The 18,349-nt window shown below is 43.4% G+C and overlaps 1 pseudogene; it reads right to left on the minus strand.

Annotated features, from left to right (window-relative positions):
- Nucleotides 1-5,403: 5,403 nt before the first annotated feature.
- Nucleotides 5,404-5,521, minus strand: LOC126095740 (5S ribosomal RNA; annotated as a pseudogene).
- Nucleotides 5,522-18,349: the final 12,828 nt, after the last annotated feature.

Raw genomic sequence — 18,349 nt, forward strand, 5'->3', positions numbered from 1 at the left:
CCGTGTAGACATTGGCAGCCAATATTATGGTTGCATGGTAGATAATATGTGGGACGTTGAATACCGTAAACATCATTGGCCTTTTGCGACCTCGAATTCAAGGACTTCCTTGTGAGGGAAGAATCGGCGACCTCCAGTGTGTCGAAGCATTGATATCGTCCAAAAGGCGCATAAGCCACCAGGCAATGGCCATGAAGGTTGTAGTTATGCCTGGGAGTAGCGCACAACAACTGCGTGACACACTGTATATGGAAGATCGCAATTTCCTTTTAAATGGAACGAGGATATAACGGAAATGCGCAAGAATAATATAAGCTACTTGCTCAGCTGTCTACACCTAGCTCTAAATTTATAATCCGTAAGCCGCCTTAGGATGTGGGGGCGGAGAATATCTTATGTAGCACTATCATTTTCTGTTGTATACGATACATACAAAGATCAAATGGGAAAAACAAGAATCGATGACCAAGAACGAAGTACGCGGATTAGAAATGGTATAAGACTTGGATGCAGTCTTTCGTCCCTACTGTTCAATCTCTACATCGAAGAAACAATGATGGAAATAAATGAAAGGTTCAGGAGTGAGACTGCAGAAATGAGATTAGCGAGAAGTTTAATAAAAAACTGGGGACCACAAATTAAACTAAGTGAAGGAATTCTACTACCTTGACTTGAGCAAGGAAGACACAAAAGGTAGACTAGCATAGGAAAAGAGGGCCATTCCTGGCCAAGAGAATCCTACTAGTATCAAACGTTGGCCTTAATTTGAGGAATAAATCCATGAGAACGTGCGTTTGGAGCACAGCATTTTATGGAAGTAACTCTTGAACTGTGAGAAAATAGAAAAATAAGAAATTCGAAACGGCTGAGATTTGATGTTTAAAATTAGGTGTCTAATAAGGTAATAAATGAGATTCTCCGTAGAATCAGCGAAGGAACGTGAGGAGAACACCGACCACAAGGAGTGTCAAAGTGACAGAACTTTCATGGTATTAAGAGGGAGCTGTAGACAGTAAAAACTGTAAGGGGAGACAGAAATTGGAATACATCGAACGAGTAACTGAGTGCGCGGGTTGCACGAGAGCAATACGTGACCGTTCGCATCAAACTAGTCAGAAGACTGGTGAACCGCCCCCCCCCCCCTTCCTCAAAAAAAAAAAAAAAACTTCCCCATTTTCTCTCTGTTAAGAATGACGTGCTGTGTTCTGTTTGTTGAGAGTAGTCACATAACTGGTCTAATATTCCGCACGCTCGTATATAGTTCATTAAGTGGCAGCGTGAAACCGTGACGAACGATTTCTGGAATTAAAGGAGCACGACATCAGCCTGGGCTTTCTGGATAGCAAGCTGTCACGGCTGTCGTTTGCGGAATCCATGTTGATGCCCACAAAGGAGGTTTCCGGTCTCTAGAAATGTTATAATACTCTGTCTTGTCAGCAGTAATGATTTTCGGCAGACAATTTCATTGCAAAATTGCCATTTAAGCCACGTGTTACAAAGTCCACGTACATATACCAGGAGATCACGCGGAAGAGACGCGAACGGACATTCAACTGATCACACGGGGAAAATTTTACGAGCCACTCTTAATAAACATGATCTACGTGGGAAATGGTTCAAATGGCTCTGAGCACTATGGGACTCAATTTCTAAGGTCATCAGTCCCCTATAACTTAGAACTACTTTAACCTAACTAACCTAAGGACGTAACACACATCCATGCCCGAGGCAGGATTCGAACCTGCCACCGTAGCGGTCGCGCGGTTCCAGACTCTAGCGCCTAGAACCGCTCGGCCATCTCGGCCGGCCCTACGTGAGAACTTCTTAACATACTTGTACGTTGTAGAAGAAATGGTATCTGACGTATCTGAAAGTTTATAGAATATATTTAGAAAAATTAATTACGTGATGACCACAGATGAGAGGTAAAATGACTGTAGGTGAAGTGTGACTCCAGTAGCACTATGTCGAATGCAGAAGTCAATTCACACGATCGCGCAGGAATACGGCCTTCAGTTGGTGGCTTGCAGCACGTCCGCCTATTTCTACATCTTTTGTAGTACATGGTGGCAAGATTGTACACTTGCTGTTGGCGAGGTCGGACTATCTGGCCCGCAACGGGAGGCTCGCAATATCTGTTGACTTTCCAGTGATACCACCAATGCAAGCAGCCGCACAGTGGCGTTCTTTAAAGTTGGTAATACTGCCAACACGTCTTGGCGGATTCAGTTTCATCCAATAGTGATGTGTAAAGTATTGATCTAGGCTGAGTGCGTAGACTTGCATTTAGGGAGCTTTCAGTGTCAGATTTTGTAGCGTTTTTAATTAGAAAATGTACCTTGTATGTAAGCGGAATGTTGCCCTATTATAGTGTTTAAAATTATCATGGTCAATCGCACAGAATGTGGTACTAAATAGATGCAATCTTTTAAAAGCAGCGTAGGTCAGTCTAACAAAGTGTACTCGCATTTCTAGTTTATTTATTTATTCGTGTCAGAAGCATTTACGATGCATAAAATAATGTACAATATTTACATGTCGTGTATATATATATTTATAAGACAATTATTTACACTTTTGCCATCCACAATTTAGCAACCTCTATTGCATCTAGCGTTGCATGTAGCAGGTCTTCTGTTGTGCATGTTGCTGGACATTGGGTACCCTAGAGAAGGTGGGAGGTCGTCTGCGTTGCTCCACACTGACAGAGTGGCGGCTCCTCTAGGTAACCCCATTTATTCAAATTGCTCTTACATTTCGTGACACCCGCGCGTAGTCTGTTGAAGGATCTCCATGTACTCCAATTCTCTGCGTAGCCGGGAGGTAGTGCTTCGCTTGGTGTGATTCATCCCACAGTACTGGTAAGCCTTGCACGCCATAGTTCGATTCGGCATTGCTGTGGTGCCCCAAGTAGAGCCTCGGTAGATATGAGGAAGCTCTTTCTGGGTTTTAGTCGTGGGTTTGCTGGTTGATACCCATACAGGGGGTGAGCTTCAGAAGTTTTTGATTTTTTTCTTCTCACTTTTTGCTGCTACCTCACGGCGGATGTCGGGGGGGGGGGGGGGGGGGGGTGCAATTCCCGCAAGGCTGTGCAGTTTATCCAGAGGAGTAGGCTTCAGGCACCCGGTGATGATACGACAAGTATCATTAAGAGCGACATCTACTGTTGTGGCATGGCAAGAATTGAACCACACTGGGCTTGCGTATTCTCCGGCAGAGTAACACAATGCAAGGAAAGAGGTTCTCACAGTGTTGGCGTGTGCTGCCCCCGTCGTGCCTGTTAACTTTCTGTTGATATTGTTCCTGGCTGCCACCTTTTGCTTGGTATTTACGCAGTGCTTCTTATATGTTAATGCACGGTCAAGGGTGACCCCTAGGTATTTGGGATACGTACAGTGTTCTAGTGATGTTTCTTCCCAGGTGACTTTGAGGGCTCTAGCTGCGTGCCGGTTTTTTTCCAGGATTTGGTTTCAACTGGTTTTCCCTGTAGTAAGCTGACAGTTTTCTCAATGCTCTGAACAGATTCTCTTCAACAATTTCAAAGCAGCGGTCTTGGGCGGTGATAGCACAATCATCTGCATTTCTAGTAAAAGCCACCTATTGGTCTGCTTTTGTGCATAGCAAGTTAAAAAATTTAACATAGCTGACGCCGACCGGTTAGTGGCGAGAATCCGTTTGTGGTAAAGACTGAGTAATTGAGAAGGCGCCGTGCGGTTCGTTCTTAACTGCAACTCCCCTCCTGCACCTACTTCGAGCTGCGATTGAAGGTTGTAGAATAGTTGCTACCCCGGTAGCAGGTTTCATAAGCGTGAAGACTGCAAGCTATTATGACTAAAGCTCATTACAGTACGCATCATTAACTTTACGAAACAGCTTTTGGATTAGCGTTCAGTATCTTACAAATTTCAATCCATTTATCGGAAATTAAATGTGGTGATGATGAGGTAGTAGCCGAGTAGTTGCCGTTGATACAGGAGAGAACTAGAAGTCACAAAGGGGAGGTATGGCCGCTGGCGGGCGGGAGACACCCATCAGCCACCGCCCTCGCTTTCAACTGGCGCTCGCTTCAGCAGATTAGCGCGGCTTTCATTTGCATGGGCGCGACCTCGCGACTTAATGAGGGCGCCTTCTATTTATAAGCCACGATTTTCTGTCCTTTAATGCCCAGGGCCCACCACGACAAAAACTATTTCTGGCTCTATTGTCTCCTCCGTGAATAGACAGGCTCATAAATTTCCTCGTTAAATCACGCAAACTACGAAATCGTGCGCAGCTACAAACGCCGCAAAAAGACTGAAGAACCTCCATCGAACTAATCTAATTACGTTCGCGATGATACGATGCGTGTTCGGGGGGATAGTAACGATAATGTTTTCTTCGTCACCAGAATTACGCAGAGTTGAAGAAGTGGTGAACACTCTGAACCTTCATTCAGGATCCAAAACCATAAAGCCTCCCCTACTTCCAATAAGATGAATGGTTGCTTTGAAAGGGACATGCCTGATTTCTTTCCCTATCCTTGGTCTGCACGAGCATGCCCTGATAAGACTGTAAGGAACTTGTTGTCGACAGTCACAACCTTCAAGTATCTAGAAGATGCTGTTTGAAATGACTGTATCTAGAAGACCACATAAAATGTGAGAAAGGTAGACCTTCAGGGTTAGATTTATTTAGAGTTTTCTAAAGCAGTCCAAATTACGAGCGAAAGAGTTCGCTTGCGAATCATTAGCCCCCGTCTGGGATGCTTAACATTCTGCCTGAACGGAAGAGATAAAAAAGATTCGACGAAGAACAGCCCGATTCGTCACTGATTATTTCAATCAATGTGAGAGAGTTGTGGAACTGCCCAACAAACTGCAGTGGCGGAAGTTACACGACATACGTCGTGCTTTACGGAGAACCGTACTCATAAAACTGCAACAGCTCCCGTTCCAGAATATGTTGACAAAGTACTACATCTTTAAAGATATTTCTCGCATAATGACCGCGACACTAAAATTAGAGAAATTCGGGCTCGCACCGGGCATTATCTACAGTCTTCTTGCGTACCATCAGCAAATAGGCTGGCGATGGAGTAGATGGTTCTGCTACATTAACTACAGAGTGTCTAACAAAGGACTCCTTGTTTTTAAAATTAAATAACATGAAAACAAAAATCGATACAAGAATGCAACCAAACGTAAGTTTACTGTGAAAAAAAAAGCACTCCGTCTTCAGGCCACGAGTGGCCTACCGGGACCATCCGACTGCCGTGTCATCCTCGGTGGAGGATGCGGATAGGAGGGGCGTGTGGTCAGCACACCGCTCTCCCAGCCGTTATGATGGTATTCTTGACCGAAGCCGCTACTATTCGGTCGAGTAGCTCCTCAATTGGCATCACGAGGTTGAGTGCACCCCGAAAAATGGCAACAGCGCATGGCGGCCTGGATGGTCACCCATCCAAGTGCCGACCACGCCCGATAGCGCTTAACTTCGGTGATCTCACGGGAACCGGTGTATCCACTGCGGCAAGGCCGTTGCCAAGTTTATTGTGAAATCTATAGGATTTTACACAGAAGCAACAGTAATGTAGTGCCTACTAATAGTCTCCGAAGCCCACAGCGTCAGTTCCACTGATGAAACGCGAAATGACGTTAACGTATAGAAGTAAGAGGCTGAAAACATGTATTCCAACGAACAAGATGTGTTCTGGTACTGGAATATCACAGGTTCAGAATATAGTACTATGATAAAAAAACCATTCGCAAGCTTTTCGGCACTAAATTCGGTCCGGCAGTGTGACGGATGATCTAGTGGAGAATGCTGGTCCCAGGTCAACTGCAGCTGTGCCTGAAAATGTCGCCGCAGTTTCTGGACTTCTTCAGCAGCATCTGAGGAGCGCCGTCTGAAAAAATGCAGCAGAGACTGATACGAAGCGTTCCAGCAAGCATACGACACTAATAAACAGTCTACACATGTTTTCCACTCAGAATCCAAAGTCACTAGGTATACACGTACCCATGATGCGACAAAGGGTATGATGTTGGCGTCATCTGGTTCACAGATGAAGCACACTTCCACACGAACTGGTTCGTGAATAAACAACACTGTCGATTTTCGGGTTCTGAAAATCCCTATTTGCGTGAAACGAAACCGCTGCATTCGCTCAAAGTTACTGTTTGGGCTGCAGTATGCAGCAGAGGTATTATCGGCCTTTTTTCATGCGACAAACGATCACCATGGAAGGTTACGTTGCAATTTTGGAACAATTTGTCACCACACAGCAATCGTTGTAGCATCTACCAGGCATCGAGTGGTTCATGCAAGATGAGGGCCAAGGGCATCGCAACCAACGCCTGTTCGCTATCTTGATGAATACTTCGAAAATTACCATTGCGTTGAATTCCCTAAATTTACTAGTGCAGACGTGGACTGGTCTCCATATTCAATCTATCTGACTCTTTGTGGCTACTTGGTGTGGGACACATTGAAAGATACTGTCTAGCGGGACTATCCCACCACGCCGGAAGACCCAGAATCGTCGATATGTGTGCCAACTGAATACATTTCGTCAAGAAACTACGAGATGTTATGGCAGATTTTACTGTTTGTTTATGCACCCACTTTACTGCGAGAGGTGAGTATTTTAAAAGCATTGCGATGTAATTGCAACGACTATTGCAACGACTGCTTGCAAACGATGATTCTAATTATGGTGCAGCTACAAGCAGTACAGCGTCATCTGTTAGCGAATTTTGTACCTATTTCGAAACTTCTGTATAAAATTGTCACAGCTTTCACAATAAATAAACTGTTTGTTGCATTCTTCTATCGATCTTTGTTTTCATTTTATTTAATTGTAACATCAAGGTGTTTTTGTTGGACAACCAGTACCGTCGGCCCAACGCCATGCCGCGGCTTTCAAAGTACATACATGTTGCTAATATCTCCCTTCCTTTCTCTTAAGACTCATCGTACCTTTCCAGCAACTTTGCTGCGCTGTCAGTTAAGATTGTTCTGTATTTATGCGGGAGCGTCTTGTTTTTTTGTAATTTCTAGAACCAAAGGGAAATTAGTGGGGGCGAGTTGTCTAAGTGGTTACCGTGCAGCAGACTGCTGTTAGAAGCATAGAGTTGCATATGGGGTGTGCAGACGCCAATCGTGTAGGACATACTTGGTACGGTTAAGCATGCCACCCTGTAGCGACCTATCCCACCTCATCCCACACCATACACTCCCTCCTGGAGCGGATGGAGAACAGCATCGGGTCATCCCTCCTATGGAAAGAATGCCGGCGAAAATCCCTAACGCTCTCTACGGGCAATCCATCATACTTTACAGGAAAAGCTGCTTTCTAGCAGACTGCCACTGCAATTAGTTCAACCAATGTATTTGGTGTAAAACTTCATCTAGGGATCGTAGTTAACTATGGTTTATTAACTTGGTAACAAACTGTCTTCGGGCACGAGCAATAATGTAGCTGGTAAATACAGATAAAACGGCACCGAAAACGATCGTATTATATGTCTAACACAACAATTATCTTTTGACAGGTCTCTGCTAGAGAAACACTGGAGCAACAAATTTCGTGCTTGTAATAGCATCGGGGGGCGGGGGATAAAATTATCGCCTACATGACCTAGATCACTGCATATCAACTGCACACTTAAACGTATGCTCCAACGTACACTTGACTTAAACTGACACACACCGTTCGCAGGGGTAAATCTGGGACTCACTGATAATACAAAAATTCAAATCTCATTGTTGAAGCACAATTTCAGTATTTTCGATTGATGTATGCGGTGACGTAGTCGAAAATAAGTTATTTAGTTCTGTAGTCTTTCTACACGCTCGAAAGATTATATGAAGATTGGCTTACACACTAACTGATAGAGGTTTCTGTCATTGCAAGAATGGATATGATCTTTCAGTATGCACAGGGTGTCACATGAAGTATCATCATTTTGACAGGAACGGTCAATCGAAGGAAAAAAAAATCTAGTAAACATGACATGGGCTCTAAATGCGTACCTTAACAGGAGGATGAGATTAGTGTTTAACGTTCCGTCGACAACGAGGTCATTAGAGACGGAGCGCAAGCGCGGATTAGGGAAGGAAGAGAAGGAAATCGGCCGTGCGCTTTCGACGGAAGCATCCCAGCATGCGTACCTTAAGAGCTATGAGCAACTGTTCATCTTCGCTACTGTGAAACACATTTCTTCTACTGCAAGCTCTTTACTTTCCAGCTTTTGGGCGGAGGTTTTAAGGACCAAAAGAAGAAAACAGCGTCTAGTAAATATGGGCTTTAAAATGCATAGCTTAAAAGCTATGAGGAATTATTAAGTAGAAGAACTGTTTCACAATAACGAAGGTGAGTAAGTGCTCATAGCTATTAAGATATACACTTCAGATCCCATGTTTACTAGACGTTTATGCTTCGAATGATTGTTTTTACCATGTCCATGAATATTCACCATTCCTTATATACACTGTTTCTTTTCAAAGAAAGTGAGCATTATATATGGTGTTTTCGTGGAATAGTGTCATAACGTAGACAGGAATTGGTATTTTCTGATAACATCTGTGTAGCTGTCAAGTACCGCAAATCTCTGGGCGCGCGGAGAACATTAAGCAGCAACGTGACCCATGTGTTTGTCACACGACGTTGGTTTAAGATGCGTATGGAAACGCCTCGATCGCTGTTCTCATACTGTTCTGCTGGTAGAAAACATTTCTTCAACTTTAATGTAAGTACATGACGTCCATTTAAAACAACAACACTACTCGTATGCTGGAGAAAATAACATAAAAGGATAAGTCACGCTCTTCCCTCTCTTGAACTATGCGAGCATGATTTTGTAAACACTGTCGCAGCTGTCTCAATCACTGTCTTAAAATGATAAAAACTCACTACTACCTAAATATTTATTTTGCAATAAAAGGGAAAAAGTGCTAGTAAACCCTCAACGCTAAACCTCTTGATAACCAGTACTCTCATACTTATTCTAATTATTAAAACTAAATTAAACTCCGTCCGAACAGACCGCAGAATGCCTAACGGTAACGACCGACCGCCGTGTCATCCACAGCCGGTAGGTGTCATTGGATGCGGATATGGAAGAGAACGTGGTCGGCACACTGCCCTCCTGGCTGATGTCAGTTTTCGTGATCGGAGCCGCTACTGCTCTGTCAAGTATCTCCTCAACTGTCCTCACAAGGGCTGAGTACACCCCGCTTGCCAACAGCACTCGGCAGACCTGGACGGTCACTCATGCAAGGGCTAGCCAAGCCCGACACCACTTAACTTCTGTGATCTGACGGGAACCGGTGTTACCAATGCGACGAGGCTGTTGACTTATTCTAATTACTACATGGAATTTATATGCAACATTTTTGTGAAAAATCGCAAAGCAAGATCAATTCCTTGGTTAATTTATTATGTGCGACAACAGGAGTTATTTTCTCTTAGAAATGTATCTTCAGCAAAAAATAAATGTGTTTTTACCTTCGTTATCACGTGTGTGTAGATATACCGAAAAACTATGTTTTACGTATGAAATCTTAATCGTATGGGTCCGAAATTGAAGTTTTCTTACATTCAGAACACTCTGCATCTGTATATAAAATTAAAAAAAAATTGTTATATACTAATTGAGATTTTTCTCTACTCAAAGGTTTTTCTCCAGCACAACAAATGCCCGGAAATTATTACATCTGTTACGTAAGATCTTAATTTATCTCCTCAGGATGTCCCTCCAGGCGTTTCGATCTTGTATATCTTCTTCCTCTGCACCAAGCCTTCTCATTGTTAATCGTACATTTTGGAGCCAGGTGGTCATAGGGGATCCTCTTCTCTTCTTTCCTTCCGGTTCCCATTCCCGGATCATTTTCGGTATTCTGGCTTCCTCTACTCTTTTTACATGCCATACCATTGTAACTTCTTTCTATCCATCACATCATGTATTATTTCCCTTAGTTCCATTCTCTTTATTATTTCGTCGTATCTTATTTCCTCTCTTCTAGAAATTCTTGCTGATCTTTCCTCTGGGAGTCCACTTTTACAGCCTGCAGTTTTTTTACATATTTCATATTAGTAGCCCGAGTCTCCACTCCATACATAACAATGTTCTCTAGTACTGATTTATATATGATTCTTTTGGTTCGGTTTATTACATTTCTGCTTCATAAGATTGAGTTGAACATCCTAATGATCTTCCTTCCATTGCTCTTTTATTAATTTCTACCTCTGATTTTTCCCTCTATCTATAAAGTCGTTCCCAAATAACTGAAAGTATTGGCCTTCTCAATTTTCTTTCCCTCTGTGTAAAAGTCATTTGTATCATTAGTGAGGTACACTGTTTTCTGATAATTCATCTTCAATCCCCAGTTTCTGCAATCCATTGCTAACTGGTTGCATGTATAATATGCATCCTCCCCGACTTGTGCTACACCTATTTGATCATCAGCAAATGGTAGGTGATAGCCCCATCCCTTTGAATTTACGGGACCATGTCTTAAGGCTTATGCCTATATAGAGTTTAAATAATGTTGGCGACGTGGGGCAGCCTTGTAAGAGACCCTTGCCTGTTCTAAATTTCTGCGAACGTGTACTGCCAATTTTCACTTGACATATATCTTTATATACTTCTTGTATTATTTTAATTAAAGGACCCTTTATATTCGCCATATTTAATGCTCTCTAAAGTAGTTTTCTCGGGGCAGTATCATATGCTTTTTCTAAATCTATTAAAATTAAAATTAATTCTATGTGTTTTTTAATTTTTCCTTGTCTTTCTCTAAGATGTGTCGTAATGCGAAAATGTGGTCTACGCATGATCTGCCAGCTGTGAAGCCACACTGTTTTTCCTGGATTTCAAAATTTATTTCCAGCTATTTTTGATTATTTTCCCAAAAATTCTGATTATGTTTATAACACAAATTCCACGATAGTTCGAGTAGATTTTGCGATCCCGTTGCTTAAATATTGTTTTAATCTAGCCCAGATTCATTTTCTTGGATACTGAATCTCCATGTAACATTTTATTGAATAGCCGTGTTATTTGTTTCACAATTTTGTCACCACCATATTTTAAGCACTCCAGACTGATACTGTCTCGTCGAGGTAAGTTATCATTCTTTTCTGTTCTAGACACTTACTCACGTCGCTTTCCAAAATTTGGATCTCCTCCCCTTCCTGTTCCGTTTTTTTCCGCTGTTCCTTCCTCCAGAAACTCTTCCCCATCCTTCCCTCCAGATTCTCTTCTCCATTCTTTTCTCCAGATACTCTTCTCTACACTCATTTAATAATTTCCATAAATAGTCATCCTATTCTTTTGGTGTTGAAGACTGGTTTTGGCATTCGTCTCTTGTCGATTTCCTTTTGATACTGACCACGCTTTTTTAGTTCCCCATCTCCTTGTTTGCTGATGACAGTGGCACATGTATTTTTACATTCTTCAGTCTTTGCTATCCTTATCTTTTAATCACTTGATTCTTCTTTTCCTTGTAGATTGATTTTGTTGTTTCCGAATTATCATTAAAGCACTGGCTGAATGCGTTCCTCTTTTCTTTAACAGCCGCCTCTATTTCTTCCGACCACCATTCTGCTGCACGGCTGGTTGTTTCCCTTACGCGCAGCACCTCTGTTGTTGTTTAAAAATTTTAATGCTCGTCATGTGAGGGGCGTCCAAATGAAAACTAAAGATCCGCCACAAAGGTTGCCTTCAGAAGTAATCACCACACGCGTTAAGACATGTATCCCACTGGGAGGCGAGACGATCAATTCCTGTTTCTTAGAACGCGGTAGGCCGCTGACGGATCCACAATCGGACCCATCCTTGCACTTCCTCGTCCGTTCAAGCCGACGTCCACGCATGCCTTCTTCAGGTCGCCAAAGATGTGAATATAACACTGTGAAACATCCTTGCTTTACGGAGAGAGTTGCAGTGTTTCCCAACCAAATGGCTGAAGCGTAGCCTTCGACCGATCGGCAGTGTGGGGGTGAGCGTTATCGTGCAACAGGATGCTTCCGTCTGACAACATTCTGGGGCGATTTGACTTAATGGCGCGCCGCAATTTCTACAAAATGTCTTCAAGTGGTGCGCGCTGATTGTGATTCCATGCTAGAGGAACTCGAGGAGCACCATGTTGCTCCCACACTGTCAATCGGATGCAGGCTACGCTTCAGCGATTTGGTTGGGAAACACTGCAACACACTCCGTACAGCCAGGATGTTTCACAGTATGATTGTCACGTCTTTGGCGACCTGAAGAGAGACATGGGTGGACTTCGGTTTCAATCGGATGAGGAAGTGCAAGAGTGGCTTCGGTTGTGGATCCGTCAGCAGCCAACCACGTTCTACGGAACAGGAATTGATCTTCTCGTTTCCCAGTCGAATAAATGTCTGAGCACGTGTTGTGGTTACTTTTGAATCGAACCATTTCATAGTCACGTTGTGGCGGGTGTTCGGTTTTCATTCGACTGCTGGGTACACTTCATAGGGCTACCTGAGACCATCTACATCTACATCTACATGGATACTCTGCAAATCAAATTTAAGTGCCTGGCAGAGGGTTCATCGAACCACCTTCACAATTCTCTACTTTCCAATCTCGTATAGCGCGCGGAAAGAATGAACACCTATATCTTTCCGTACGAGCTCCGATTTCCCTTATTTTATCGTGGTGATCGTTCCGCCCTATGTAGGTCGGTGTCAACAAAATATTTTGGCATTCGGAGGAGAAAGTTGGTGACTGGAATTTCGTGAGAAGATTCCGTCGCAACGAAAAACGCCTTTCTTTTAATGATTCCCAGCCCAAATCCTGTATCATTTCTGTGACACTCTCTCCCATATTTCGCGATAATACAAAACGTGCTGCCCTTCTTTGAACTTTTTCGATGTACTCCGTCAGTCCTACCTGGTAAGGATCCCACACCGCGCAGCAGTATTCTAAAAGAGGACGGACAAGCGTAGTGTACGCAGTCTCCTTACTAGGTGTGTTACATTTCCTAAGTGTCCTGCCAATAAAACGCAGCCTTTGGTTAGCCTTCCCCACAACATTTTCTGTGTGTTCTTTCCAATTTAAGTTATTCGTAATTGTAATACCTAGCTATTTAGTTGAATTTACGGCTTCTAGATTAGACTGATTTATCGTGTAACCGAAATTTAATGAGTTCCTTTTAGTACTCAGCTGGATGACCTCACACTTTTCGTTATTTAGGGTCAACTGCCACTTTTCGCACCATTCAGATATTTTTCTAAATCGTTTTGCAGTTTGTTTTGATCTTCTGATGACTTTATTAGTCGATAAACGACAGGGTAATCTGCAAACAACCGAAGATGGCTGCTCAGATTGTCTCCCAAATCGTTTATATAGATAAGGATCACCAAAGGGCCTATAACACTACCTTGGGGAACGCCTGAAATCACTTCTGTTTTACTCGATGACTTTCCGTCAATTACTACGAACTGTGACCTCTCTGACAGGAAATGGCAAATCCAGTCACATAACTGAAACGATATTTCATAAGCACGCTATTTTACTACGAGGCGCTTGTGTGGTACAGTGTCAAAAGCCTTCCGGAAATCCAGGAATACGGAATCGATCTGAAATCCCTTGTCAGTATCACTCAGCACTTCATGTAAATAAAGAGCTAGTTATGTTTCACAGGAACGATGTTTTCTAAACCCATGTTGACTGTATGTCCATAGACCGTTTCCTTCGAGGTAATTCATAATGTTCGAACACAATATATGTTCTAAAATCCTGCTGCATATCGACGTTAACGTTATGGGCCTGTAATTTAGTGGATTACTCCTACTACCTTTCTTGAATATATATATGCGCAAACAGTAGATGTTTACTAAGATAGACACGTACGTTACCAGACCTACCAGTGAGACAGCGATCAACAGGTGCGGGACTATCGATCTAGGGTGTCGATCCAATCACCATCTCGCAAGCTACACCTAAAGACGGGAAACGAGGACGATTATGTTTCGGTGTCATGTCGTTCGCCTGTATTGCCTACGTTTAGCAAATCGTGGGCGCCGATACGTGTCGGCAATCCCCGTCCCCCGCACAGAGATCGACATAGATGATGTGCTGGCGTGTCATTCGCGAGATTAGCCACGCCGCAGCATGCGCCGCGAAACACAGCGTTCAGGCTCGCGTGCCCCCCGTTAGACATTCCGTCTGTAGAGCTCGGCGTCCGCGCCGACTGCTGTCTGCAGGCGCGTCACGTCCCACCTGCACTGAGCTGCAGCCGCAGACTCCTGCAGCCGCAGACTCCTGCTGCCGCACCACGCGCAAGAGCCGCGGGTTGCGGTCGCTCAGGGGCTATCTAGTCTTGTGCATCTCATTTAGATCACGAATCAAAATCTCGATAAGCAGTTTAATAGTTGAAACTTCCTGGCAGATTAAAACTGTGTGCCGGACCGAGACTCGAACTTGGGATCTTTGCCTTTCGCAGGCAAGTGCTCTACCAACTGAGCTACCCAAGCACGACTCACGCCCCGTCCTCACAGCTTCACTTCTGGCAGTACCTAGTCTCCTACCTTCCAAACAGTTTTAATCTGCCAGGAAGTTTCATATCAGCGCACACTCCGCTGCAGAGTGAAAATCTCATTCTGGAAACATCCCCAAGGCTGTGGCTAAGCCATGTCTCCGCAATATCCTTTCTTTCAGGAGTGCTAGTTCTTCAAGGTTCGCAGGAGATCTTCTGTCTGATTACACAACTGACAAAACTGCAAATAATTTGAAAGGTTCGGCCTTGATCAAAAACAAAATTCCCTATTATTATTCCTTTATCTGCACACGTTTCGGTGATGTTACACCAACGTAGCTGGATTTACCTTAATTTTGCTATCAAACAGTTAGCATTGTTGGAACTGTGGTTACGGTATTAACAAATATTTCAACAACAACACGTGCGTTTCTCATAGCACTTTCTTCAGTACGGCTGATACGTGGAAAAATTTTGTCAGTTGCAACAAACAGTTATTTCTTTAAGTACTGCAAAACAATTATTTCTTTAAGTACTGTACTCTGTAAGGAGTGAAAATGTAGGCCTAATTTGATACTGTGATGACTGTTACTATTTTTCAGTTATTTAGCTTTCTGCCGCCGTTTATTTGTTACTTCTACTGTCAACAGTGCTACGCTCATTATTTTCCTAGATTTTCCCCTATACTTACGTGACTACGAAATAATGTGCCTGATTGTTGCATTAGTCGGGGAAATACGTTACTCGTGATGAAGTTTATGAAATTCGTAGTTCATGGAGTAGTGACAACGGGGATTCCTTAACACCGAAAAAAGAAGCTAGTTAAAGAAAATGACGAGCACATTCTCACACTCAAAAATTTTACAAACTCCATCACTAACAACGTGTTCTCTAAACGAATAATCAGACACATTACTTCTTCAAAAAGTCACAAAAACCTAAAGAAACGAAAAATGAAATGAGTACAGCAGTGTTAACACAGAAGTAACAAATAAGTAGCCGTAATACGTTAAATGAAACTTCCTGGCACATTAAAACTGTATGCCGGGCTGGGCCTCGAACCAGGGACCTTTGCTTTTCCCAGGTATCTGCTCTAACGACTAAACTACCCTAGTCCCAGTCCGGCACACAGTTTTAATGTGCCAGAAAGTTTCGTATCAGCGCACGTGCCGCTGTAGAGTGAAAATTTCGTTCTGTAATTGTTAAATAACTGAAAAATAGCACACGTCACCAGTAGTACAAGGCCTACTTTTTCGCTCCATAGAAAGTACCGTACTTGGAAGAAACTGTATATAAATAGCTATAGTGCAGAAGATAGCAACATGAAAACCATATACTGATAAATTATAATTTCTGTTGGAACACTTTTATGAATATGATGACCGCGATTCCAACTTATCTGTACGAGGCTCCTTAACTGTGCTGTCCCAGAGGCTTTTAGTCTGCAGTACCCTTAAATGAACAGAAGTATCTCATTTACGCACAGCTGCCAAGCTTGTGTGCTTCAGTCACACGTCTCTCTGATATGTCCCGTGTCCCTTCTGCCTCTCCTCCTCAACAGTCAATCACGCCGAGAAATTCTCATTATTCATTCGTCCATCGTACTGTCTAACAGTTTTGTTTCCTATGTATTCAATTCTTCATTGTCTCTCCTCTGAAAACCCAGCGAAGTTAATATTCTGGTACTGCAGTCGCGAGGAACTAGCCGATCCTGATTTAGGGTCTTCTGTGGATTCCCTAAACGTGTGGTCAATACGAAGTTGGATCCTAGGAGCAGACTATTGTGTCTGCGTGTTCGATTCCACACGGGTTTCTGCGAAAGAAACTGCTCGCCTTCTAAAATTTATTTATCGTTACGTCGTAGGAGCAACGAAGGGTACCAAGCCTTTTGAAGAAAAAAAAGAAAGCGCATGTCATTCCCGTTTTAATGAAGGGCTATACGACAGATGTACATGATTGTAAAGCAATATCGCAGAATATTGGAAAACGTTTCATGCTCAAATCTTTCAGGACAAAGATAATTGCCTCTAAAAGAACCAACTGGGATTCTGCAAACAGAGGCCTTGTCAAACTCATCACGCTCTGTTCGTCCTTGAGATCCAGAGAGCAGTAGATATATGGGCACCGAAGTTGATGCCATGTTCCCTGACTTCTGAGAGGTATTCTATACAGTTCCACACTGTCGCCTAATGGGCAAAAAACAGGACATTGGCGAATATCGGACTATATTATTGAAAGAAGTAATGTTAACATCGAGCGTATTCCAAGGGCGTGTTCAAAATGTTCAAATGTTCGTGAAATCTTATGGGACTTAACTGCTAAGGTCACCAGTCCCTAAGCTTACACACTACTTAACCTAAATTATCCTAAGGACAAACACACACACCCATGCCCGAGGAAGGACTCGAACCTCCACCAGGACCATACGCACAGTCCGTGACTGCAGCAAGGGCGTGTTATAAATGCTATTACAGCAGATTATATACACTGAAGCGCCAAAGAAACTGTCATAGGCATGCGTATTCAAATACAGGGAGATGTAAACACGAAGAATAAGGCGTTGCGGTCGGCAACGCCTATGAAAGACAAGTGTCTGACGCAGTCGTTAGATCGGTTACTGCTGCTACAATTGCTGGTTATCAAGATTTAAGCGAGTTTTAACGTGGTGTTATGGTCGGCGCACGAGCGATGGGACATAGCATCTCCGAGGTAGCGATGAAATGCGGATTTTCCCGTACGACCATTTTACGAGTGTACCGTGAACACCAGGAAACCGGCAAAACATCAAATCTCCGATATCGCTGCGGCTGGAAAAAGATTCTGCAAGAACCAGACCACCAACGACTGAAGAGAATCGTTCAACGTAACAAAAGTGCTACCATTCCGCAAATTGCGGCAGATTTTAGTGCTGGGCCATCCACAAGTGTCTACGCGCGATCGTACAATTCAACGAAACATCTTCGATATGGGCTTTCGGAGCCGAATCCCACTCGTGTACACTTGATGACTGCACGACACAAAGCTTTAGCGTCGCCTAAGCCCGTAATCATCGACATTGGACTGTTGATGACTGGAAACATGTTGCCTGATCGGACGAGTCTCGTTTCAAAGTGTGCATTCCGACGGACTTGGGCAGTTCCAGCGGGATAATGCGACACCCCACATGTCCAGAATTGCTACAGAGTGGCTCCAGGAACATTCTTCTGAGTTTAAACACTTTCGCTGGCCACCACACTCCCCGGACATGAACATTATTGAGCATATCTGGGATGCCTTGCAACGTGCTGTTCAGAAGAGATCTCCACCCCCTCGTTCTCTTACGGATTTGTGGATAGCCTGCAGGATTCATGGTGTCAGTTCCCTCCAGCACTACTTCAGACATTAGTCGAGTGCATACCACTTCGTGTTGCGCAGTTCTGCGTGCTCGCGGATGTCTTCACGATATTAGGTAGGTGTGCCAGTTTCTTTGGCTCTTTAGTGTGTATAGACTTTAGTCGCCGACTTACGACATCGACTTAATTTTTTTTCATAATACAACCAATTTTTTTCTGTGGCATCTGATGGCATTTGAAAGAGGCTTCCGAGAGAATTTCAACGACATAACATGTATGGAACTTCATCAAATCGTATCAAGATAACAGCGTCGATAACTACTGTCCAGCTATTAGGAAAAGAGTTTCCACAAGCGTCTGCCCTGTTATACCAAACGTAATTAAGCACCTATCTCAGTTACGGTTCGTGTGCTTATTATCGCGGCTGTTATACCAAATGCTCAAATTATTGATCTTGAGCAATGCTACACGCTTTTAAGTGATTCTGGAGGAACAATTCTGCACGTTGAAATTCACAGGCCCGTGTTATA

Source organism: Schistocerca cancellata, chromosome 1, assembly GCF_023864275.1.
Source record: "Schistocerca cancellata isolate TAMUIC-IGC-003103 chromosome 1, iqSchCanc2.1, whole genome shotgun sequence".
Lineage (NCBI taxonomy): Eukaryota > Metazoa > Arthropoda > Insecta > Orthoptera > Acrididae > Schistocerca > Schistocerca cancellata.